General features: G+C 49.3%; 1 protein-coding gene across 2 annotated transcripts in view; it reads right to left on the bottom strand.

Annotated features, from left to right (window-relative positions):
- The window catches only part of Zfhx3 (zinc finger homeobox 3), a 348,026-nt gene that overhangs the window by 47,146 nt on the left and 274,373 nt on the right, over positions 1-26,507 (bottom strand). The gene's annotated exons all lie outside the window — the stretch shown is intronic.

Genomic DNA, 26,507 nt, shown 5'->3' with positions numbered 1-26,507 from the left:
AAAAAAAAAAAAAAAAAAAAAAAAAAAGAAGAAGAAGAAGAAGAAGAAGAGGAGGAGGAGGAGGAAGCGGCGGCGGCACATTCAGAGGAAGAACAGGGGCCTGCAGGATGACTCTGTGAGAAACTCTGCCAACCCGGTGATTCCCAATAAAGATAGGAGGAGGAGGAGGGAACCAACCCCATAAATGCATTCCCTAACCTCCATATATGAGCCGTTCGTGGCACAGGGGCCATGTGCAGGTTACATTATACATGCGGGATACTAACTTTTTAAAGAACCAAGCAAAGGAACCAAGGTGGGAATCACTTGGCGTGATGCGGGAACTCTAAAGAGCACACTTCTCCCGGTTCAGAAGCACGAGAACACGAACACGCACACACTCCCACACCCGTCACAGGAAGCCCAGAACAGACTCAGCAGGAGTCAAGCCTGGGAAACAATTTAGAACCCTGGACTGGGGTTCTAGCCAACACTGCCATAGGAATCTCCGACCACATGCCCACATTTTTGTTTGTTTGGGGAACAAAGGTCCTACACTGTGGCCCAGGCTGGGCCCTACCTTTAAAGGAATTCAGGTGACCTCTGAACTTCCATCCAAAGAGCCTCTCAATTCTAGCCCACAGTAGTCAAATAAGCCACAGGGAGTTGACCTGTAGGGGTTTCCAAAAAAACACTCAAGGCCAAAAAAAGGATCATTCTAGATTTGTGTTTTTCTAATTCTTGTAGAAAGATGGCAGGGTATCAATGGCTAGAAAAATGAACTCCAAGGCTGAAGAATGGTCTGTCTGTCTTCCCAACAGCAAAGAGCCCTAGAGGCAAGCCCTTGGGCACTGCTTGCTTTGCTTGACCTCAGGGCTCGCTCTCTGGATTTCCTGTGTGTCCTTTTTGGCTCGCTGCACCACAAAGTTAACGCTGAGTCTCCTGGCCTTTCCCTTAGTTTGCACAGACAAAAACCAGGCATTCGTGGCTTGACATTCATTAGACATACAGCTCAGGATTAACAGCATTCATGGCCTTGTAGAGGGGGGAAAAGGGCTTAAGCGTGAAAAAAAAAAAAAAAAAAAACCGAGTCAGTTGTACCAGAAGATGCACGTACCATCTTATGTCCAGGGAAGATGTGGCTTGCGAGTTTTAGGCTTTTGATAAGATGGTTGTAAAAATCCATCGTTTAATGGCAATACCCGCAGAAAGTTAACCAGCATTTAAATTGGGCATATGCACACTAGCTGGGCATCATAAATATGTTCCATGGCATCAATCATGGGCAGTATTGATAAAGTACATACATGGGATTTGGTGGAGAAATGGCTCAATGGGCACATCTCTCTGGCACACACACCCATGACCACCTTAGATGGGAACGGTCTGGCTCTTACAGGAGACATTTCCCCACACGGTGCACCAAGGTGTCTCTCAGCACAGGAGGTTAAATGCCCAACTGGGCCACCAAAGTCAAGGCCAGCACCCACAGCTTCGACAGCAGAGTTGGGAGCTATTACCTGGGACTGATGCTCATGGCTTGAAGCTTTCTAAGCAATTCTATTTAGGAGGCAGAGATGGAGATGTGTGGGCGGGTTACGGATGCAGGAATATGTGAGGAAATCGTAAGAAGGGGCTGTGGTACTCTTCCCAGAACCCTTGCTCTGGGCCTGCCTGAGCTTTGTCTTGCTTCCTTGTTCCATGCAAACAGGAAGCAAAGGCTAACACGTTTCAAGAAGGTGGTGGGGTGGGGGTGGGGGGGCAAGTTAAAAGAGGTTACTTTACTTCAGGAAATTGTTATTATTGTTATTACTTATTATTTTATTAATTTTGATTTTTTTTTCTTCAAGATGAGCAAACCCATTCTTTGTGAGTTTCTAGACTTTGCTTTATCACCTGTGATTTATAAACTAAGAGAATACTATATATGAGCTCAAAGAAGAACAATTCCTTTACAGGGGATCAGTGACCTCACCCCTATTTCTTTTTTCTTTTTTTTTTCTTTTTCTTTTTTTAAAACAAACAAACAAACAAACAAAAAAAACCCAGGTCTCATTTAGCCAAATAGGAGAGTCCCGATGCAGTTCCACCTGTGACCTACAGGTGTCGCCCTCTGCATGGCAAGGCCTGGAGGGCAGCTGGCTAGGAGGCAGGCAGGCAGGTCTGGGCTGCACGTGGAAACAATATATGTCTCGGAGAGAATGGTCTAGTCCAGAGGAAATAAAATAGAACATTCATAAGCAGTTACACCATCTGTCTTTAAACCATCATCATCAACAGTAAGAGGGGGTAGAGGCTCTTTAAAATGGATGAAAGCCGAGGCTGACTGTAACCGGAAAACCGTGAGAGTTGAATACCAATAACAGTAGAGAAATGAGTTTTAAAAAAAGAAAAAGAAAAAGAAAAGAAAAAAAAAAAGAGGGATGCAGACTGCAAATCTGTCTGGACAGCTCGGGGTTGTGAGGCTTGGCAGACAGCGTGTGTCTTTACTGGTCCCAGAAATGTCACGCAAGCTTTCTCACCAAAGCCCAGGCAGGCTTGGGCAACCCACAGGGAAGGAAGCATTGGTGTCCTGGCCCCTCACAGGTGTGGTGGCTGTGCCACAGCATCTGGCTCCGAGCCAGAGCCTGGCCATTGAGCTGGGGCTGCTTGCTAGTCCCAGTCCTCCCTGGGGCTGTGCGTTGGATACTCTGAGCTGACAGAGCATAGGATGAAGAGACAGCTTTCCTCGCTGCATATCACAAATTACACATTCTGGCCCCGGCAGAATGTGGCTGGCGGCGGCAACTGGCTGGGGTCACCCCAGGAGCCAAGTTTCTGTTCTGCTTTCTATAAGGTCCACTACCGACAGCCAACAGAACGGCCGAAGACGTGGGTCGGCTGTGGGTTTTATCTGGAAAAATTCTGCCCTTGGCTCAGGGGAACAGGTTGCTCTCCCTCCAGCCAACACTCACGGCAGCCATGACACCCTCAAAGCTCAAGTGGACAGTTTGCAACCAGTTTTCCCTCGGAGCAGTCAAGAAATGATACTTCACCATCCTAACCAGGGCACGGCGGGAACCCTTCCTCAAGGCTGTGGCAGACGTGGGCAAGGAGGTCACCTCCATCCCAGCCCCGGTTCTCAGCGGCAGGCAGCAAAACCCAGATCACCCCATACAATTCTGAGTTTGGAAAAGGTACCAGGGGAGGGGCCTCTAAAACCTTGCAGGGACCTACGTCAGAGGTGGTGCCCAACCCTGACCTTCGAGTCAGGGTGACTCCTCTTAATCTTATGTGTTTTCATGCCAAACTGAGAAGGGGAAACTTTCTTTTTTTGACCCAAGTCTCAGACTGGCCTCAGATTTGCTGTTAATCATTCAGCCTAATGCTTCCACTGCACTCGAGCTGGGATTATACACATACATACACACACATACATACACACGCATACATACACACACGCATACGTACACACACATACATACTTGCATACATACACACATACATACATACACATACACACACATACATACACATACACACACATACATACATACACAATACATACATACATACATAGATAAATAAATAAATAAATAAATCTCAAGTGAGCAAGCCACCACTCCATATGCTTGGGGTTGAAAAGGGGCTCCATGCCTGAGCACTCTACCAATGGGAACTCTCCCACAGCTCAGAGATGCAAGGAAATTGTGCAAACCAGCATGGTCTTCCAGATGGTCTACCATCTGCCTCCCACTGCCAAGTAAAAGATGGCTTCGGACAGAGATGTAGACACCTCCTTACTCCCCTTGTATCCCAGCCTGCTCTATTCACTCTCAGCCTCTGGTGAGGCGAAGGACAGAGCCCTCAGGTGACCCTAAAAGAAGCAGTCTAGGGGGTTGAGGACATAGCACCACAGACCTAGGGTGGAAAAGAAAATCCCACCCCACCCACATCGCTCTGCTCCACACAGATGTAAACCATTACCGTTCTCTCCTCCCTCCTGATCAAGGTGACAACGAGAGTCCCCCTAGCCCCCGTGATTTCTCCTGAAGGAGGCAGTCTGTCAGCTGGCAGCTCTGTGGGGATCTGTATGAGTTTCATAAGCATCCTGGATTTGGGTGTGTGGAAGGAGGAACAAGGCAGAAGCCAAACCCAGAAAACAGCCAGCAGCCTACAGCACATGCTCCCCAAGTGTCACCCACGAGAGCGTCCCAGTTAAAAATAAGTACCCCCCAATAATGGGTCGAGTGATGCGTCCATTTGGGGTATTTTACAAATCGCTCACAGGCTCGAAGGAAAGGGGAGTCAATCAATGATGAAGGCTAATCCCAATGCTCCTAACTCTTAACAGGATAATGGCGATTCATCCAAACCTGACAAAGCCCCCACCACGCCTCGATATGATAGAAATTTGTAAATTCTCCTAAGAATCGGGGTGTCTGTACCCAAGGCTCTCACACGCACATGTTACTTAAATAACACACCAATCTGTGATCCCCGAAGAATGAAATCGTTCATCCTCTTTTATGGGGGCTGCAGGGGGTGGGGTGGCGCACGGCGGAGGGGGATAGGGTGCGTTTGCCTGTCGGCAGGCTCAAGAGCTGAGAAACATTAGCTGTCATGAACCACAATCAAATCAGGTTTGAAATATTTAGCAGTGGCTTAGAAAATGTGATGGCGCGGCTCTGACAGGCGGGCGAGGTGTGCAGACGCCCGCTTTCCATTATAATGGAAATATCAGGCCTGTTCTGAATATGTATAACCCAGAAAAATGTATTGATTTTTCATTCGGCATTAAAAAAAATGAAATAGCCTGCAGCTGTCAGAGGCCTTTGTTAAAAGCCCATCCTTCCTGGAATGAGGTTTACCAGAAACAAGTTTTAATTGTACGCAGGACCTCTTCTTTGAAAAACAAAATAACCAACCTGCTTACTTTGAAGGCAGGGTTAAAGCTCTGTCTTTCTCCTGTTTGCAACCTAATTAACCCAAGGAAAGGCCGACCAGGCAGGTGGGAGGCACCTCACACTCTGCCTGGCGGGGGTGTCATGGAGGGTGGCTGGCATCTCTGTGGAGGGTGGCAGGAGGCTATGCTTTGTCCTCTCTCCCTTGTCCTCGTCTGCCCCTGGGTGGAGAGGCCCTGGATTCCAGGACTCACGTGCTCTCTGTACCTAGCCAATCACTTCTGTTCTTTCAGGCTTGGTTGGCAAGACGAGGACAAGGTGAGGAAATGGCCTAGTGTATCCGGTGCTCTGGGCACTTTCTTATCAATGGCAAGCCTCTACTGGGTACAGACATCATGCACAGTGTGTGTGCTTTATGTTGCAAGAGAGGTCAAACCCCATGGCAGAAAAGATGACTTCCTAAAGCTTCAAATAAGAAAAATCCCATGTTAAAATTCTGACGTGACAAAAATGACAAAAACTTCTAACTAACGGGCGATGCAGATGGACAGACAGCTGCTCTGTTCCCATCTTGTTCCTTCCGGTCCTTGTCTTCTCCCTCCAAGCTAGCTATATAACTGTAAGGGCGGATCATTCTCACCCCTGCCCAGCCCCCTCCAGCACATTTAGCCATCTTCCCTGAGATGGTGACCAAAGACATTACGCACCGCATAGTCACACCCTGATCCTGCATGGAGTCACCTAATGACATACCAGAGTATGGCCTCTTGACCCTTACATGCTGACTTCCTCCCATCCCAGATAGTTCAGCTGGGAGCTTCCCTGAGAGGTGACTTAGAACAATCAGGGATTCTGGGTAAAAATTCCTCAGCTCCGAGGATGCTCCCTGAGGTCGTGTGGCTTGCCTACCACAGACACCAACTGGCAACTTAGCATCTCTTGTCTCATGGTGGGGGTGTGTGCATCCTCATGCACGCGCAAAGAACAAGGGCACAGATGTGCACATCTACCTGATAGCGGTTACCTGGATTTTTTTATCTTTAAGCTGCCAAAAAACTGTGTCTGTTCCATTTTATACTTCTTATAGACCCATCAAGGAAAATAGCCCCATGGGGCGGGGTGTGTGTGTGTGTGTGTGTGTGTGTGTGTGTGTGTCTGTGTTAAGCTCTGTTAGGTTTGCTGAGGACTGCCCTCTACCAGCCAGGAGGACTGTCAGGGCGAGAATGCCTACAGGCCAATTTCTCACCTTTCTGGCTTGGAAAAGGGGGAAGATGTGTAAGACTCATGACACACAGCCACCTTCTCGGAGATGACAGAGATGACGTCTACCCACACATTCCAGCCCACCGGAAGAAGCCAGGAGGGCCTGGTCGGGAAAGGGCTAGAGAGAACCCAATGGGATCAGATGTGTGCTCACTCTCCAGTGAGAGGCTGCTTCTCCCGTGGGTCTTTAAAGTGACCTTTGGCTGTGGAGGAATTCTCTACTCGGAGAGGTGCTCACTTCAGCCAAGACACCCGGCAGCTACACCTGGCTTTCCGGATGGCACTTTGAGGTCTAGGTACAGAGCTACCAGCCTCCCAGGAGCCTCTCAGAAAAATCTCCGTGGAAGGCAGACACTGAAGGAATCCAGCCTCCTAGCCACCGCCCTGGTCTCTTTTCTTACCACCCCTGCCCCCCCTCCATCCCACCAACCTGCCTGTGGCACTGAGCTAGGAGAGTCGACACTGGGAAGGTAACTCCGGGTAAAAATGACTAATTGGGGGATGGAGACCATTTATGCCTTTGTATATCTGAAGATCCTGCCGATGTTTACAGAAGCAAGAAGAATGGGGATCGGGCGGCCAGAGGCAGCTCGGGAGGCTCCTCGCCTCTTCCCCTTCATACTGACTTCACTTCAGACTGCAGCAGTCACGGGATGGAGCCCATGTGGGTCTGGAGCCGGTGGCCTTGCAGAGAAAAGTCCCTCCTGTGGGAGCGACACTGAACGGAGCGAAGAACGCTACCATTGTGTGGCCTGGAAGCTCGCTGCCATTTTCCTCTTCCAGGCAAGGCCACTTGGTCATTTGAACAGTTTGTCAAAACCACACTAGAATTAAGGGGGTGGGTGGGGGTCAAGAGAGGAGAAAAAGGGAGGAACCGCCTAAAGCCCGCACGGCACCGGGTCCCATTTATCTGTGGGCTCAGCAGAAGCACCTGGGCTGCCCCCTGCAGAATCCCAGAAAGGATAAAAGCAGCTGATCGGGGACAAAGCACAACGGAACGGATGTGTTACGGACTCGCCTGGTGGCTATTCATGGGAAGGTTTCAAATGAAATGAAATAGAATGACTGAGAGGTGCGAGTTCCAGTTTGTAAAATACAGACCCAGCTCTGGAAACCGTCTCCCGACGTGCGTGCTAAGTAAGGGGCACAGCCAGGGCCTAGAACTCAGGAGGAAACGGAGTTCAGCAGAAATTAGCGTCCCTGGACTTTCTGTGGAGCTCTCTGGCTGCTGCTGCTGCTGCTGCTGCCACACGTAAAATGTTTTAAAAAAAAAAAAACCAACAACAAAAAACAAAACCAGGCAAATTCCCCGAGCAAGTTTGTAGCAGAGCGTGATGTGATTGTGTTGTCATTTATGGGAAATAATCGCAGACCCATCTCTCCCTTTCTTCCCCCCCACCCCCATTTTCCAGTCCAAATAACCATGAAAAATTACACTTCAATGTCAGTGCCTCGACAAAGGAGGCGTGCTCTCTGGGAGCTCAGTGGATTTGCAGGTTTTTTTTTTTTCCCTTTCTTTGGATAAAAACAAAAACAAAAATTAAAAAAACCCAAAAATCAAAAAAAAAAAAACCAAACCCTTACCTTCAATTGTACATCATTTAAAACATGATCTAACAAATACACCTTGACACATACCTTTCTCTTTCTCCCTTCTTGTAAAACAGCATTTTGCATGGTTTGACCTCACAACAAACCAGAATATTCTGGAAAACAGAGGCATGCACAACACAAGGCCCTGGATACCAAGCAAGGTGCCTCTCTCCAGCCAGTTAAAAAAAAACAACTTTGTCGCTGGGAGAAAAATACTGATTACAACTCAGGATGCTACTTGGGGAAGGGAGGATGGAGGCAGGCATTGCAAGTCGCAGGACATGACAGTTGTGAGATGAGGGTCCCTGGAGCTGAGTGGGGAGAGAGGCTCTGGATAGAGGGGAGAGAAGGACTTCACATATTCACACTCATGAGACCAAAACATTTCAAAGTCTTGAATGGATCATTTAAAATATCTGGAGGGGCTGAGGGAGGGGGAAGGGAGCAGTCAACAATCAGGGGTGCAGGACCACAGGAGGGCTGCAGACGGGAGCTTCTTGGATGGGTGCTGGTTCTTTTCTGCCCCCTCTACCACCTCCCTCCCCTGCCCCCACCGAAGAAAGGGACATTTTTCAACAGAAAAGATCTGCCTGAGAGCTTTTTAACATTCCAGGTGTGAGGCCCGAGCAGTCCCTACAGCATCTGTCTTTCAATAACACCCTGCTTCAAATAAACACTGCCAAGCCTCCACAGTTGAAGGGGAGAAGACAAGATAGATAAACATACATGAGTGATAGAGTACATTAAAGCAAGCGTGTGTGTGTGTGTGGGTGTACACACATTCATTCTCTCTCTCTCTCTCTCTCTCTCTCTCTCTCTCTCTCTCTCTCTCNCACACACACACACACACACACACACACACACATACACACCTCGTGTTTTCCATTATAGAAGACTGGTATGCCCTTCAGAGTCAAAACTGACTCACTGGAGATCTTATACTTAATGCAAAAAGGCATGGGGGCAGGGAGGGCTGTGAGCTGGCTCCGGCATCTATGTACAAATGAAGAAGGTGTGTGGGAAATGAACAGGATGTACCAGAAATGGTACTAAAGAGAGGTGATTAGAACCTAATGGGCAAACGCAAGAACCTTGAGGGATGGCTCTCCTGACGGGAACAGCAGCAGTGATGGATGCAGTGCATACAGGAACCGGGACATGGGAAGGGAGGGCAGCAGCTGCCCTGCAGACCCCGGGTGTTTACAAGACCAGGGAAGGCAAGGCTTGACAACACCAAAGTGAGCTATGGATTTTTTTTTTAAGGTATTTTTGAAAAAGGCAAATTAAGGGAGAAGCAGGTAACTGGTTTTGTTTCTGGCCTTCAAAACTGACTGTACAAATGGAGAAAAACAGAACCCTGGCTCCCGAGGTCTTGGGTCACATGGCACATAGGTGGCAGACCTGGATTCCCAGCATGGTTGTCACCTTGCTCTGAAGACCATCTTCTCGTTTGAGGAAGGTGATCATTCAGAAAGCAGCCTTACCCCCACGAAGCACAGAGCTCAGACACAAATACTCTTTTACTTCCAGCAGCGGATGGCAGGGCAGAGAGGCACTGACTGTCAATGGGCCGCTTCTGCTGGATCATAAGCCACTTAGACGCACAGCTGGTAAAACAAGCCGATTCATGAAAACAAAGCACAAACAAAGGCTTACTCATGCCAAACCAAGTCTGACAGAACAGAAGGCAGGCCGACTTCAGGGCCATGTCACCCAGAGAAACACTGGCTAAACTCACTGTCCGTCCTCGGGCAGACCCAAGTGCATGCAAGGGAGGTCAAAGGGTGTGCGAGGTGACACAGGTCACGGTGCAATGGCAGATCCACATACAGATCCTGGAGGTAACCTAGAAGAGACTCCTCCATCTCCACATGCCTGGAGAATCTTAAAATACCACAGCACGCTGCCTAGTACATGCAAGGCAGCCAGCTCAGCCACACCTAACATGTGAAGACTACGCTGCCATGTGTAAAGTCAAAACCTAGGCCGGTCTCCCAAACCATCAGGTCTCTAGTCTCAGACAGACAGGCCATAGGAACAACACGTTTCTATCTCCAATTCCTAAGCAAGCTAAAGTAAGGTAGGAGAGGGGCAGGGGACAAACCAAATGTTTTCTGGCCCAAGCGCTTTTTCTGCACTCGTGGTGGGGACAAGCAGATGGGATGGCTAAGTTGTCATTGATATAGCACCTTGTGCAGTTCTGTACTGAAGGGAGAAAATTCTTGCCTCTTCCCCTCCTGCAGAGGAACTTGGAAAGCCACGCCAACAGGTCTATGCAAAACCTCTCCTGTCTTTGCCTTGTTCTGTCAATTTGGATCCTATGCAATAGAACAATATTGTCTAGGGTGTAAGGCAAAATGGTAACCCACATGCATGCCTTCTTTCACAGAGACGCTACCCACAGCAGCTCCTCCTCTGGTCTTCCCACACTGCTGCTGTGTTTTAAATCAAGCCTTTAGATTCTAGCTCATGTGCTGGGTTTCTCTTCCTCGAAGGAGTTTCTGAGCTCTAAGAAAGGCTTGGCATCTCTGAGAAGCAACAGATCCCATTGCTGTCCCCAGCCCGCACAGCACCACATCTCTGCACACAGCTATAAAGAGCAGTGATCCTCACCCACAGCTAACTCTACAGTAAATGTTAGCCAATATGGAGGCTTACACCTATATGCTACAATGGTGGGGTTGGAAGAGAGAATACTCTACCCCAAAGACAAAACAAGGTCTGTGAGATGCGAGATGATTTGGGATGAAAAGTATAGATCTGTGACAAAGAACTGGTACTAAACGCACTGATGGTGGTTTGGAGCACAGAGCTTCTTTTCAATCGCTAACCTGGGGTGTTGAGATCCTTTGTGTAAGCGCCGAAACTGGTAAAATGTTCTACAACTCTAGCAATGGGGAAAATACCTCATGTGGGATCCTTCCCACTTTTTCCAAGGGGAAGATGGACCCTTAGCACAAAGAGAGTAAGGGAAAGAGACTGCAGACCAAGGGAAGGTTTTGCTTCGTGGTCTGGCACGGGCTTGTAGGAAGGAAGGGAATCAAACAGCCGAGGCTTCAGGCAATGTCAGAGAGGACAGTGCCCAGAAAAGCAGAGATACCCACCCCCGCCACATACTCAGTGCTACCTCTCAGTAGAAAGGGATGGGGAATGGACAATAGCCAGTGAAGGAGAAACTAGAGGAGAGTGTATCTTAAAATGTGGAGTATGGGTGGGGCTGGAGAGGTGGCTCAGTTGGTGCGACCACTTGCTGCTCTAAGGACTAAGGACTGGGGGTTGGTTCCCAGAATCCACATGGTGATTAACAACTGACTGTAACTCCAGTTCCAGGAATCCAATACCCACTCTGGCCTCCATGGGCACTGTATGCACATGGTACACACACACACCCCACCCCCCTACCCCACACCCCACCCCCACACATGTAAAATAAAATAAAAACATTTTTCAATTAAGAAAGCATACAGAGTTCTCTCCAAAAGGTGCTAATAACCTATGGACTGACAGAGATACTAAAGGACTTCAGTGAAGAGTCAGAAACAGGAACTGTCCTGAGAGAAGAGAGGATGCACCGGGCCTTTGAGAAAGAGTGGGGGTTGAAGAGACAGCAGACAAGAGCTGCTGGGCCAAAGAGATATCTGGGTAAAATGGGTAGCTATAGTTTCGGGGCAGGGGCAGGGCGTGGGGGTGGGGGCCGAGTAAAATCAGAGACTTCTTTCTCATTTAGAAAAGTCAGAAAGAGTAAATACACAGCGTAGTCCGAAGGAGAGAACATGTGCTATATGAGCATAAAATGCTGGGGAGGGAAAGGACGGTTTGCAGAAACCTGGTCACCGGCGGGCTCTGCAAGCATGTGGAGGAGGAATTCTGTTTAGAGGAAGTGACGACAAGAGATAGGCTCAGAGACGGGACGGGACTGGCCATCGAGGGAGCTCACGGGAGGATGAGGATAAAGGGGAGGAAGGGACAGCTCTCAAGTCAAGCAAGGGTCATGTGACCAAGGAAGGAGGCTGGCACTTTGCTCTGCTCAGAAAGGGAGCCACATGGAGACAGGGAGTCTCCAGCCAGCAACTAGGCAATATCCAACTCAGTGTTTTCAGAGAAAAGACAAGCAGGAATTAGAATCAAGCTCACCAGAAACAAACCTAAAAGCCTGCACTCAAAAACAGGACTGGCCCCCGACACCTAAGATATTTGAGTTTCTAGGCAAATGAAATACTGCCTCACTCTCTGCCCCACTGGAAAATGACATCCTAGATATCATTTAAGCCAGAAACTTACCAGGCTTTAAGCCAGGACAAAGGACAATCCTTGCACCACCACCCCCCCTTTTTATGTCTACATGATCTTTTTGGGAAGGGTGGATTCCAGAAGCATTCTAGGTCCGGGGTAAGTCCAAGGCTTTGGGTGGCAGGGTTGCTGCCACAGGCCCAAGTCCCAGCCGCGGAGAGCCCGGCAAAGTCAAGTAATTGTTTTTCCCCTTCCACTAATAAGCTTTTCAGTGGGGGAAGAATTCAGCTTCCTGTAGTCAACAGACCCTTTTTTCCCTGCCTCTCCTCACTCCAAATAATCTAAAGTGACTGCAATTCCAGCCCTGCCTCTCCAGCATTCAGCTCCACCAGCTGGGGTCACAGGGTGTCAAGTGAGGGCTCTCCTTTTCTCTTCTGCTCTGCCTGCACGCCGCCCGTGCTTCTTTGTAACTGAGGCAACCTTCCTCTCTGGCCCAGCCATTATGTGGGCAGCACATGGGCTGTGCATTCCAGGAAATGTCTCTTACGGCCCAGACAGCACCGGAGGGGGGAATCTCTTCACTGGGAACTAAACAACTGATTTGGAACGGCCAATCTGGGATACCGTAGGCTGGTGACCCGCACTGCCCATTTTAGGAAATCCATGGTCGCAAGATGGTCGGGCGTGTTAACGTGGGCGGCTGCTGGTGGGACTTTTTGGTTCAGCTTTCTGAAAATGATTCTCATCCCTAGATTCTCTTGTGTGTCTGTCTTTGTGGCTCATGGCGGTGTGGAGGGTACATCTTCATGTGTACGTGTGGAAGCCAAAGACACTGTTTAGCGTCTTCAATAGCTTTTCTGCCTTCTTCAAGACACAGCCTCTCTCTAAAATTGGAGCTCACCTTCAGTCCTAGAAATCTTCCACCTCCTGCCACTGCCTCCCCAGCACCAGGAATGTGGGTACAGACCTCAGCACCTTGCTTTCACCCCGTTTTTTACACGGGTGCTGGGAACCAGGCTTGGGTTTGCATGGCAAGCACTTTGCCCACTGAGCCATCTCTCTAGCCCTCTGTTCCTAAATTCTTTGTCTTAAGGTCTTGCTAAGTGCTCCCGTGATCAGTACTCCAGGCCTAGTTCTTGGTTGAATCGCCTGCAGGTGGATGAATAACTGGGAGAGCAACCCTGCTCACGCCTTGCCTCATTTCAAAACACAACTTCTACTGGGGAAGGCAGCAACTAGGTGTGTCCCGCCAGTGGCTTCAAAGAGGGAGACCTGAAGGGCACAGAGCTGAAGGCCAGCGAGCACACAGAGAGATGGAGCAAATGACAGACAACGCAGGTGTGGGGAACCCTGAGGGAGGCCATGTTAGGTGCCTGCCCTGCAGGTGCACAGAAAGACGGCAGTGCGCAAACACACACGAGACTTCCTCCTGGAAATAAAGCATCAAGTGGGAGACAGAGGCAGGACCACAGCCCCCTGCATCCTTCTTCCGACCACCATACCCAATGGATATGCAGCGGGGGTGGGGGAGGCTTTCTCTTTGTACCCACACAAACACCTGCATCCCCACCCCAACGCTGTGCAGACCCAATGCCTGTGCCCTTACTCCTGGCCGCAGACAGGCCTGTGATGGGAATTTATTTCCCTCAATTAGGAGCTCTTGTCCCCGGTCTCAGTTCATCAGCATGGTGCAGCCAAGTCAATGAACGGCTCCACAATGAGGTAATCACATGCACAGGGACGGCTGCTGGGCTGGCAGGGGCTGTAGCCACGCCCAGCCCAGCCCAGCCGCATGGACTCTCCACCTGGCCCCTGCAGGTCACCGCTCCCCCCGCCTGTCCACGGAGCCTTTTCTTTGACGCGGTCACGGAAGCTTTAATTGCAGAGTGAGGATACAGGGCACACGGGGGCTGACCCAGTGACCACGATGCGCTCGCTTGCTCCCTGTCCTTTATCACTACCATGAGAACCAGCCCCATGCCCAGCTAGGTGACATACACCTGTGCCCGATGGGGGACACGGTAGCCACACAGCATCCACTTGGCTGAAGTAATGCAATCCACCGTTCCGTTCCACAGACGAGGAAACTGAGACTGAGAGAGGCTCGGGGACGGGTGAAGGGGCCGACAGGGCTAATGCCAAGGCACACGTTTCTAATGGTTGGTTACGTTTTATAACTACCCCTGTGGCTTCCCAGGGGAGCACACTCTTCTGCTATCTATTGTCAGCCCACTGGCTGTTCACCTGTGGCACCTACCCTAGGCATGAAGGCTAGCCAGCTGCCAGAGCAGTGACGGAAGGCACGGGTCACACACATTCTGGAGGCCAAGGCCTGTGGTTTTGTTGGCCACTGCAGGGCCAGAGTCTTTGAACACACAGCCACCGACTTCTCTTCCTCCTCTTGCTCATCCTCTTCCTCCTTCTCGTTACATCTTCCTGTGAGCACCCACTTCCTTGGGCCCAACTACCATGGCATCTGGCCTTGGTTGCAGTCCTCTTCACATGGAGGCCCCCCAAAAGTTTCCCCACAGAAAGGCTACCATATGCTGATAAATACACGAGAGTATGATAAAGCCGGCTCCAGGGTGAAGAAATGCACATGGGAGGGGGACTACCACCCACCCGCTGCATAGGCTTGATGTCGTACTGAGACACGTCTTGATGCCTGGTAAGCCAGCAGTGGTCACATGAACACCAGGCTCCAAAAACATGCAAGGGGCAGCTGAGAGGGTAACAAGAGGAATTCGAGTAGGATTCAAGATGGCGACAGGGGAATCCAGGATGGTAATGGCACAAAGATACATACATCAGCCACCATAACAGATCCTTTTGTGCATCCCTTCTCTAAAAGCTGTATTGCCTGTGATGTAACAGGAGCCTCCATAGAGGCCCTGAATTAGCCCTTATGGAACTCAGAGGGGGATAATCAACAGAAACTCAGAGTTGGGTGGGGAACTGTGTTTTCTTACAGTGGCTGTAAGTCTGCTCAGCTCCCTGCACAGAAGAGAGGCCTCTCCTAGTGAACCCACACTCCTCTCTGTGGTTGGCTCCATAAGCCTCCCTCTTCCGTGTCTCAGGGATATGGCTGGACAGCCAGGTTTGGTAAAAAAGCACGGAGCTGTGTGTGGCTCTCACCAGGGCTGGCCAACTTGCTGTTCTGCTCGCCAAGAGAGGAGAGGGCCTGGAGACAGGCCAGGCAGGAGGGAGGAGGGAGTGGGAGTCAGGTAAGAAGTGACTACCTTTGGGGAGCCCCTTCCAGGCCTGCCAGGGATGTAGCAAAGGCAGAAAGACTAGGCTGAGAGCCAGAGCAGGATCAGGAAGGTATGCCCCCTCCCCGGGTTGGGGGCAAATGATGGGGCCTGTGGGTAGAGGCCAGAAAGTGGAAACTCAATGAACAGGAAGCAAAGATCGGGCCAACTCTGTCCAAGGGAAAAGCTAGTGTGGGTTTTCCTCATTGAGCAAAAGCCAGAAGAGGCAGCTCGCCAAAGCCAGGCTCCAAACCACCACCCCCATTTCATTTTACCAAAACTGTGTTTGGGGAAGGGGCCAGAACAATCACTGGAGCCTTAACTTGGCTCCTTCCTTTTACAGTGCATTTCCCAGAATAAACTACCCCAAGGCTTCATCTATCTCCAAAAAAGGAAACTGCTAAAAACCCTTCTTTCTGTCCAGCCCCTGAATCACACAGACAGAGAGCCGCCCCCCACCTCTGGGTTTGGGGATGGGGAGCAGAGGAGGTCGAGGGGCGACTGCTTGGGTCTGACCCTAATTGCTCTGTGGATACTGTGCAGTGTGGGGGGCTGACCCCCACACTGAGCAGTCAGGGACTTCCCAGAGCAGTAACCTTTCTTGGAGTGTGCTGTACTGGGAGGCGCTCCCTCTGCTGCCTATTCAGGGGCCCTATTGATTCACTGCACACTTGGTGCCTTCAAAGTTGTTTATGATCAATATGCAAATTGCTCATGGCATTGATCTAGTATTAATTTTCAATTAGGGAATCCACAAGGGGTCTCTGAGGGTCAATACCTAACAATGCAAAGCGAACTCCACTGCAGAGAACCACCCGGGCCTGATGTTGCTAAAAGCTTCCCTAAGCCACCTCCTTCTATGGCCAGGCCCTCTGGGCTGCTCCTGTGCATGGCTCATTTGGTTCCCTGTGAAGTCAGGACCCCTTCATTCGGCAATCTTGCAGGCTGGATCCGTGGCTGCTGCCCTGGGCCACCACCACCCCCAGGCAGTGCCCAAGGAACCCTTCCTGGCCTGCCAGTGTGCTCCCCTGACATCCAGCCTCTTGAGTTGGTGCCCCTGGCATGCCTCCTCAGCTCCCCGGCTCCCCATGCCACACCCTGCCCAGACCACTCTCTCCCCCGGCTCCCCAACCACACATACCTTCTTCCTCCCTCTCTCCCTCTCCCTTGTTTCTGCTTAGTCACGGAACGTCACCTTGGCATGCTGCCACGGCTGGAGCTGGCGAGCTGCATGGTCCCCAGAAATCTCAGGCAGTCAGGCAGAGCCGCCAGGCTGCCAGGTTATACTTGGCAAACACCCCACTGATGTCATTTCAGAAAAGCAGGGGAAGGGAAAGGGCCCCGGCTTCAAATCATCTGTTTCTCTTTTCTTTTAGAAAAAAAAAAAAATGTCTTCCTAATGAAACGTGGGGGCTGGAGGAGGTTAATTACTTTACCAACCTCGCTCATGGTTCCCAGAAGAGGCCATGGCCCGCCCTCCAGGAGCGCAGGGGAATGCCTGTGAGCTTCAGATGGGGTGTCCCCCGGGGAGAACATGCCCAGCTGGGACCAGAGTGACCTGGGGACTCAGTCATTCCATTACACCCCTAACAGCCCTTTGGAGACCTGTAGGAAGGCTGTTCAGCCGAAGGGTAGAAAGAGAAACACATATATCCAGCTGCACCTCCAGGTGTGGGGCTCTGCTGCATTCCAGTGTTGGGGCTCAGCAAGCTGGCAGCCTTATCTCTCTGCCAGGGGCCGAGATGTTTCCTTTCTCCACCTAGAACACTCTGCAGAGGGCTAGGATCTCTTCCTCGGAGCTTCCTGAAGATCCAAACCATGCCACATGGGTAGTTATCTGCCCACTTTCTGTGATGCCATGCATTGGGCTAATCTCTGCGTGTTAGCTCGCTAGGCTAATTGGTTTATGGATAACATTAATTACCATGTTGCTCATTAATGGATGAAATCTTTATTGGTGCCATTGATCAGGAGACTTGTTAGCTGGCCTCCTAACCAATGGTGGATGTAACAAGCTCTCTTATTGGCATATCAATTAATTCAATCAATTCCTGGCCAGCGGCTGCCATTCGGTTTCCGACTTGCTCAGGGACAGGAGACAGAGCCATGTCCAGCATGCCCGGACTTGAGCTGTCTACCAAAGCCCAGCTGGTCTGGGTGCTATTCAGGGTTCATCTAACAGAAAACAAATGTCCTTTTCTTTCCCCTGCTCTTGCATTTGAAAACCATCCTTCTACATTTTAGGGATGACAGAATGGTTTTGTTGTGTGTGTGTGTGGTGGTGGGGGGGGGGGCTGTGAGCTGGAGGGAGACAGTGGAGGGACTGGGGCAGGAAACAGAAGGACTGGAAAAGTCAGACGTGTCTGCAGAAGGGGCCAACACAACGGTCTGATCCCCAGGCGTTCTGTGCACCATGGACACGCGCACTAATACCCAGCAATAACAGGCGTTAGTTGAAAATAGTATCACACACATCTTTCAACCTGAGCTCCTGCATACAAAAAGACTTTACCACATCAGCAACAACTACTGCCCATTGGCATCACATGATCAGCTAACCTACGTGCAGAAGCGGAGCTCTGCTGTTTCAAAATATATACAATAGACCAGTTCAACCATACCTATATGATGGCAGCCATAGTCGGGGAGGTGTCGTCAGGCTCAGTGAGTGTTCAGGTGCACTGTTTTAGAAAAGAGCTGGGGTGCTGCAGACATGGGCTGTGCAGAGGTAGAGCTGGACCCAAGTGACATCTAGTAATTACGAATGCCAGAGAATTATCACGACGGCAGAGGGGTGAGCCAAGCCTTCGGCTTTGAGAGAAAACATGGAGACTGCCTAGCTCTCAAGACACAGTCTTGAGACTAACTGGAGTTACTAACTGGAGCTCACCACCAAAACCAGCTCTTGAAATCTTACTCCAGGCTGTTTCTAAAGTTTAAGCATGTTTTGGTTTGGTTTTTTTTTTTTTTTTTTTGGGGGGGGGGGGGGGGGGTAAAATTAAATTTAAAAAAAGGAAGAAATGACTGTTCCACTCTGTGGTGCTAATGCTATTTGTAAACTTCGCAAACACGAGCATTTAGTTGAAGGACAGTTTGTACAAGCGACAAAAGCCAGTGAGGAGAGGGTGTCATGGAGAAAGAGAGCAGCCTTTTCCCCAGCAGTGACAGAACACAGGCGCTGGCTGAGGCCATGATGGGGGACGTAATTCTTAGCGTTTGAAAGCACAGCTCAGGGCTTCTTGGATAAACAGTGGAAATGTTTCCTCTCTTTTATAAATAGAAAATGACATTTTTTTTTCCAAGTGGGACATCGGCACTTCCAGTGTCTCGGGACAGAGGAAGAGTCTGGTCCTAAACAAGGACAATGCCCCGGGTAGGTGTCACCTCCCAGACAGCAGAAGGAAGCAAGCAAGAGGCCTCACTGGGGAAGCTCCTCTCTGCACAGGAGAAGGCTTGTATGGGGGCGCCTGCTAGGGGTGACACGGTGGTCTTTTCCCCAGTGAGAGCAATCCTGGGTCCTTCTGATGGCAAAAAAATTCCCAATATACTTCAAAGAATATATGATGTCTGAACTGCTCTCTGGCACCCACAAATACGGGAGTTCTGCCTTCCTTTTTTTTTTTTAAATTCTGATTTAATCTTAAATACTGTAATAACAAAGCACAAGTGCACGTGCCAAACGTTAATTCACTGGAGGTCTCTTAACTAGCCGTAGGGCCAAGGTAACTAGTTTTGTTAGGAACTTTGCTTAAAACACTTGACACTTTGGCCTGACAAAACTCTTGGGAGATGGCAAGTCGGGTTACTTAAAACCACTACTGTTCGGAAGTGCTTCTGTGTGAGTGGGTTTATGTAATAACGGAGCGAAACCACGATGCACAGAGAAAGCAGGAGCTGCATCGTTGTTACTACTTAAAACTACCGTCCGAAATTTCATGTCAGTCCCCCTGGACACGCGTGACTTTGCTCTCATTCTCTGACACGAGTAAATGTCACAAATATGAACTCTCATAGTAATAATAGGGACTTTTAAAAATGTCTACAACTGGCTTGCAACTAAGATTTTAATTTTCCATAATTAAAAATATTCACTTTACGCATGCAGGTGTTTTAACTGAGTGTACGTCTGTGAACCAGGTGTACATGGCTGGTGTCTGCCGAGGTCAACGGAAGTCAACGGATTCCCTGGAACCGGAATTTAAAGATGGTTGTGAGCTTTCAGGTGGGGGCTGGGAACCCAGCCCGCATCCTCTGCAAAAGGAGCCACTCGCGTCATCTCATGGTCATCTCTCTAGTCTGGACTTTTGCTCTACAGGGCTGGTCAGGTGGCTCAGAAGTTAAGCATGCTTTCTGCTCTTCCAAAGGACCAGATTTCAGTTCCCAGTTCTGACACCCACCGAGCATCTCACAACTGCCTGTAACTCCAGCTCCAACAGACCTGACTCCCTCTTCCCGGCTCCACAGGCACTTGTACAGTGGCATGCACACGTGAGTGAACACAAAGACGTCACATAAAAACGGAAATAAACCTGTTCTTTAAAAGCAGAACTCTAAATTAACATAGTTTATAAAACCACTGTACCATCTGGGGTGCAGCCCCGACTCAGTCTGGAGCATACTCTTGGGAGGACCTTCCAGGAGATGCGTGGGTACCGTGAAAAGTTCCCATCGAGAGTTTAACATCCACCTAGAGTGGATGTGATAGGTGTGATAGTTTCTGTTTTATCTTACTGTAATTTTTTTGTTTATTTAAAAAACAAGTATGTATGTATATACATATGTGTGTGTGTGTGTAAATGAATAGAGGAAAAGCAAGCACTAGGGTAGAAGTTAACAGAACTGTCATTTATACCTGCTGGGAGGGGGAATGAGTTTTTCTCCAATGGAATGTACGGCATACAACAACCACTCTAGGGTAGGCCTCTTGCTCAGGACTAGTTGACCAACTATTTACAAAGTAATCTCCATGTGCTTTTATCTGGTTAGTTTGATGGGTGCTGCCCCTGCCCCTTGGAGAGGGGCTGTTTTATTTTATTGACTTGGTTTTAGGGGTTTTGTTGTTGTTGTTATATTGGGGTTTTGTCTGTATTATGAGGGAGAAATGAAAGATGGGGGAGAGCAGGGACTAGGGAGAGGGCTTGGAGAGGGGAAGAATATGATCAAAATAGATTTAAATTTAAAAATTGTTTTAATAATAAAAATATAATAAAAAGGAAAATCAATAATTCAAAATAAAATAAAATTCTCCCAGAGATCATTATAGAAACTCACTACTGGGGTGGGGGTGGGGGAGGCTGGAAAGATGGCTCAGCAGTTAAAAGCACTTGTCACTCTCGCAGAGGACCAGAGTTCAGTTCCCAGAGCCCACATGATCACAAACCGTCTAAAAGTCCAGGTCCGGGGGATCTGACATCCTCTTCCAACCTGGAAGACCCAGGCTTGCAGTTATCAAATTAAGTAAATAGTTCTAAAAGAAAGGAGGAGGTGGAGAAAGGGGAGGAGGGGGAGGGGGAGGGGGAGAGAAAACCACAACTAGTCAAAATGCAGAGAGCTGACTGTGAGGGGGGACGATGGGACCTCTGCTAATACATTCGGGATGCAGCCCTAACACCTGAGGCTCCTCGGGCACAGAGGAAGGGAGGTGGTGAGACTCCGGGACCCAGGAGAGCAGAATTCCAGCTGCTAGAGAATGCCACCTGCATAGTTACAGTGCCAGCTGCCAACTCAGTCAGGGGAAATCCCTCCCACCCCACCCCCACCTGAAGGAAGAGCCACAGGTGATCAGTGGCTCCCAAGAGAGGGGGAATCACTCTTCTCCAGTGAGGGACTCTGACAAGTTATCTTGTCCCACCCGGTCAACCTTAAACAATATACGTACAACAGTGAATGAACCCAGCCAGTTGTGTTTGTGTATGTGTACATGTATACATACGTGTGTGTGTGTGTGTGTGTATACACGAGAGTATAAGCCAATATAAGACGATCATATATTTATATAAAGAGGTCATGACTTTGAGGGGGAGTTGGGGTGGAACAGGGGAGGAGATTAAACGGGGATGAAAATGATGTATGATAGTCTCAAAATGGATTTAAATTAAAATAACAATAATTTGACAACGACCCTCCTAGCTCTAAGCCAACCACCCTTAAATGCACTGAACTGGTTATGAATCCTACATGAGAAGGGCAAAAAAAGATGAACTGGGCTGGAGAGATGGCTCAGCGGTTAAGAGCAGCGGCTGCTCTTCCAGAGGTCCTGAGTTCAATTCTGAGCAACCACATGGTGGCTCACAACCATCTGTACTGGGATCTGATGCCCTCTTCTGGTGTGTGTGAAGACCTCAATAGTGTACTAACATAAAATAAATAAGTAAATCTTTTAAAATATATATACACATATACATACATACGTACATATACATACATACATATACATATACATACATATACATATATATATATATGAGATGAACCAAGGTAAGGATACACGGCGGCAAAGGCAGTGGCTGGCTCCAGGGGGCTGCTACATGCTATATGTTATTTCTCAGCCTAGACCAGGGAGATGGAAAGATCTTGCTTTCCACAGCAGCAAGGTGATGTTCCCGAGTACTCAGGGCAGGTGCTCTTTCAGCTTTGGTAAACTAGCCGGAAAGTTTCTGTGGTGTTTTTCTCAGAAGCCTCGAAGCCTCAGAACAGGGAAACATTTGTCTGTCTGTCTACTGGCTGGCTGTCCATTCACTGACCGTAGTTGGGTGTGTCGTGGCTCACACCTACTTGATTCTGGCTCTTGTGGATCCAAATGAGAGAGAATGACAGACTCCTATCTTTTCCTCGTGGAACCTCTCCCCTCCTGTAGATCTGCTGTGGGTGATACCACATGGCCGTGTGAAATGCAACCACTATGACAAGGGAAGAAAAGTCCTGCCTTCCCTGGCCTTGGGGCTGCCATGCCTGGGGGATTCAAGGTAGCTCCATTCAACACTATCAGTCAACAGGAGTCATCACTAAAGAAGCGAGGCCCACCCACTCTGATAAACCCCTTCATCCCCCAGACCGATCCACGCTGCCCTGAAATCTACCACCTGGATGATTTTTCTGTCAAGACTTCTTCCATAGCAAACACGATCATAAATCAAATCTTATCAGGATTGAGCTATAAATCTGTGAAGACTCCAATAATTTCCAGCTAAGGGAATAACACCACAAAAGTATTTTTTCAACTAATTACTCAGATTCCGAAGTGCTGCCCTAATGAGCCTCCTTTCTGCCCAGAACTTCCTAAGAAGGAAAACTACCTTCTGGTGCAGTAATTACCGCTTTTCCCCTTCAAACTTCTAACTGGAGATCGATGCTGCATTTTAAGACCCATTGATTTACAATTAGCCTGGCTTTCCTGCTAAAGTGTTTTTTAAAGCAGAGTTTACTTTTATTTTATTTTGAAATCTCGGAGATCTGGTTCTTGGATTTTTTTTTTAACATCCTCATGAGAGGGGACTGAAAATCTTCAAGAGGAAGATCTGTGTCAGAACAGAGGGGGTGAGGGATGCAAATCACCAAGCTGGTCAGGGGAGATGGGGAGAGGGAGAGAAGGAGAGAGGGAAATGGGATGGGGTCTGGAGGCAAACTTGAGAGGCCCAAAACACAAATCAAAAGCCCAAGCTGGAGGGCAGGGGCAAACATCCAAAAGGAAGAGGCTGAAGGCAATGATGTGGACAGGGTCGGGGGCTGGGGCTTCAGGAAGTCTAGCTGTTGTCAGCCTATATGGCTGAAGTCGTTCTTCACTACCTCTGCTGTTTCTTAGCATCCTCCGGTAGACGGAAGGGGGAAAAACACAAAGAAATAAAGAAAAAGCTTTGTGTATCTTTGCGGAAACAAAGCACTAGTTAAAAATAGTGTGCGCAGCGAGGACAGTGTGCTAACACGAGGGGCCTGGCAGCGCTTGCATTTGCACAATCGGTCCCGCGAGGAGAGCAGAGGTAAGCAAAGCAATTAGGAATTTCATGCTGATTGCTTCAAGCATGATTCTCCCCACACCCAAGTCATAAAGATAATAGCATAAAGGATAAGGCCTTGCTGTGTCTACCTTCCTCTGTTTGACAACTTCTGCCTTCTGTCTCTGGGAGCCTTTCTTAGCTGCCATGTTGGAGAACTCAAGATGTTCGCTTAGCCGGGCTGGTGCCACCTGACGGAGCCAATCAGTTTCATACCAGAAGCAGCAGCTTTTTGTGCCCCGGTCTCTGACTGACAACAAATCCCAAAAAGGAGGCTGCTGCCAAGTTGTCTTTGTCTATAGAAAGGGAGGCTTAAAGATCTTTGGAGATGGCCTGCTGGCCTATAAATCCAACCAGGACTTCTATGGACCCAAGTGCTGTCCCCACCCTGAACGCTTCGCTACAGCTGGATCCCCAGAGCGACTCTCATGAGGACCTCGGAGTGATCAAGGCAAAGAATAAAATACAAGGAGGTGAGGGATAAAACTATTAACTTTTGCCATTTTTAAAAAGTATTTTATAACTAGATTGTATAGGCCAATCTCGAAGACTAATACAGGGGGAAAAAAAAGTGCAATTAAATCCTTGAAAAACTGACAGATCAGCAAAACAAAACCACCCGGAGGAGAACCCGATGGAGCCTCATTAAGAAAGAGTTCAGCCTGTTTTTAAAACCCTTCTTAACACTTAGCTAGGTACCTCCCAGCAGTGAGAGCTCCCAATGCGGCTGGCATAATTAGTGTCAGAGTGTGTGTGTGTGTGGGGGGGGGGGGAGAATCAGCCTAGGAAATAGAAATTAAGACACAAATTTAGAAGGGAGGGGGGAAGTTCAAATGGAAAAACCATTCTAAATTCAAGCAACAAATACCCATCGGTCTCTTTGAGGGCAATGGGGAGACTGCAAAATTCTCTCCGGTCTGCCCAGATAAATGGGTTCCAATTATACAGAGAAAGGGCTGGGCCACGGGGAGAGATTTATGCCGCAATTCTCCATCTTCAATCTCTCCCCTTCCCCCAAAATATATTCCGTGCTGTGGTCAGCTCCACTCCAGGAGGTTGGGTTAATGGCAGATGGATGGCAAAATGCTCCAACCTCAACATCAGTTATAACCGGCACATCTGACAATGGAGAAAATGAGATCAGGTGACAGATTTCCACACCTTCCGCCATCAGGATCCCACAACACTGGAGTGCATGCATGCGTGTGTGCGTGCGAAATGGCGCTGTGTGCGTGAGAGCTCTGGTAAACGCATTACATGTGCCGCTGCCGGTCTGTAATAAGGAGGCGTGGGGCTGAGGTCCATTAGAGAAGGAAGAGCAGGCCACTGAGGAAGAAACACTCTGGAGATAGGGAAGACGGCAGGGAGATGAAGCCATTTTATTAAATCAGGCAAATTCTAATTTATTCTGCAGAGAGGGGGGGAGAGGGAGGGAGGGGGGGAGGGAGGGAGGGAGGGAGGGAGAGAGAGAGAGAGAGAGAGAGAGAGAGAGAGAGAGAGAGAGAGAGAGAGAGAAGGAAGAAAGAAAATGGACTCATCCTTGGCCTCTCCTCTGAGCTTGCTCCTAACCCCTCGCTGGAGGGAGGAGGGAATTACATGTTCCAAGGCTCGTCTGGAAACCAAGGGAAGGTTTCCCTTTGAGAAAGTAAGCCTTAAAGTCTGTTTGAGTTCAGGCAAGAGGAATATGGAGCCCAGAGCTCCAGCCAGAGAAACTGGGGGTACCGGGGGTTCAGTGCGCCATAGCTCTCTGATTACGCCAGCAAGTTCAAAGAGGGCTGGCAGATTTTTCTCACTGTGACCGGGAGGGCAATAGCAGCCCAGATCATGCTGGCCTCGGACTGGAGACCGGAGGGAGCATCTCCTCCGTTTGGTCACAAGTGCCACCTTTCCCCACAGGAGGAACTTAACTGCTCATTTGCTGTGGCTGTCTTACAGAGTCCAGGCTAGCCCAGAACCCCATCTGTAGCTGAGGCTGTCCATGGACTCTGGATTCCCCTGTCTATACCTCTCAGCCCCTAGGCTCACAGGTGTGTTTAAGATTTTGCTTTTTACCTGTTGAAAGAAGAAAACTAATAAACAAACAAACAAACAGGGGGAAAGCCCTAGGGGAAAAAAAAACATATCAGGACTCATCAGAAGTAAAGAGGTCTGTTGCTTGCTGTTACCAAAAGGCTCCGTGTTTAGATTGCTATCGGAAAACCATGGTGTTAATTAAATGATGTCATGAAGTCGCTTTGGCTCCCTGTACGGGCCAGCACTCCAGCAGCATAAGAGTGGCTTTGGCTTCTCTGAAGGCAAAGACACTGATGCCACCGTGTACAGGTAACTCATGCCAGAAGTGGTGCCCGGCTGCCGTGCCTCTGCTGTGTAAACAAGAGAAAGCTGGCAGGCCTGGCACGGCACCTGAACTTCAGTCAGACCACAAGAAGTCAGCAACACTGCACCGCTGCTCATGGCTGAGCAGGAGGGAGTATTCAAAGGGCCCTACAAAACCCGGGCGGCTTCAGGGTGGGGGTGGGTGGGCGGTGGTGAGCAGCTTCCGGTTACCAGGGTAAAAGCCGTACTTCTCCACTGACACCGGGGCCACATGCAGCTTTTATGCCCCTTAGAAGGGGAGCTGCCCAGGCATCTGGGTGGAGTTCAGGTTCACAATCCCTGGGAAGGCCCAGATGTCTTATGAGTCCCAAGCGTAGGGGAAGCTGTACTATGGCTCCTGCCCCGATCTCCCATAATGCTCAGGGAGCTGGGACCCCATGGGTAACTGGTTCCTGCTCTGAGACACACAGTAGGGACAGGAAGGTGGTCACTTTCTGCCGGGCTGTACTAAATGAACAGCTGGGGCCATCTTCGTCTCCTGTGATGTACACTTTGCTGGGTGAGTGAGGTTTGGTTCACAGAAAGCAGACAGGCAGATTGGCTAGCTTTCACTTTCTATCGCCCATCAAAAAAGAATCCAGTCACCAGCTTTTCCCTCTGGGCCTGCCAGAAGGGAGAACTCCATGCTGACACCTGCAGGCGAAGATGCAGAATGCACCTCCTCGGGCGCGCATGGATGGTGCCCCTCTCCACCTAGACTCCCTAGCATGCCTGAAACACACTTCCACTCTTGGTCCAACACCAGAGAGAAAAGAAGATGGCCAGCCAAAGCTGACTCAGTGGCCTGATAGGCACGCCTCGCACTTGGCCAACTTCTTAGTCATTTCTGACAAAGCTACAGAAAGAAAACCTTAGCGAACTGCCAAGATGTGCTTATCAAAAACACCAGGCTAGCCCAATGACATTTTAGGCCTTTACAGGCCAACAACCCCATTTTGACTTTT

Source organism: Mus caroli, chromosome 8, assembly GCF_900094665.2.
Source record: "Mus caroli chromosome 8, CAROLI_EIJ_v1.1, whole genome shotgun sequence".
NCBI lineage: Eukaryota > Metazoa > Chordata > Mammalia > Rodentia > Muridae > Mus > Mus caroli.
Note: the sequence above shows the minus strand (reverse complement) of the source record. Positions and strands in the feature narration are given on the sequence as shown.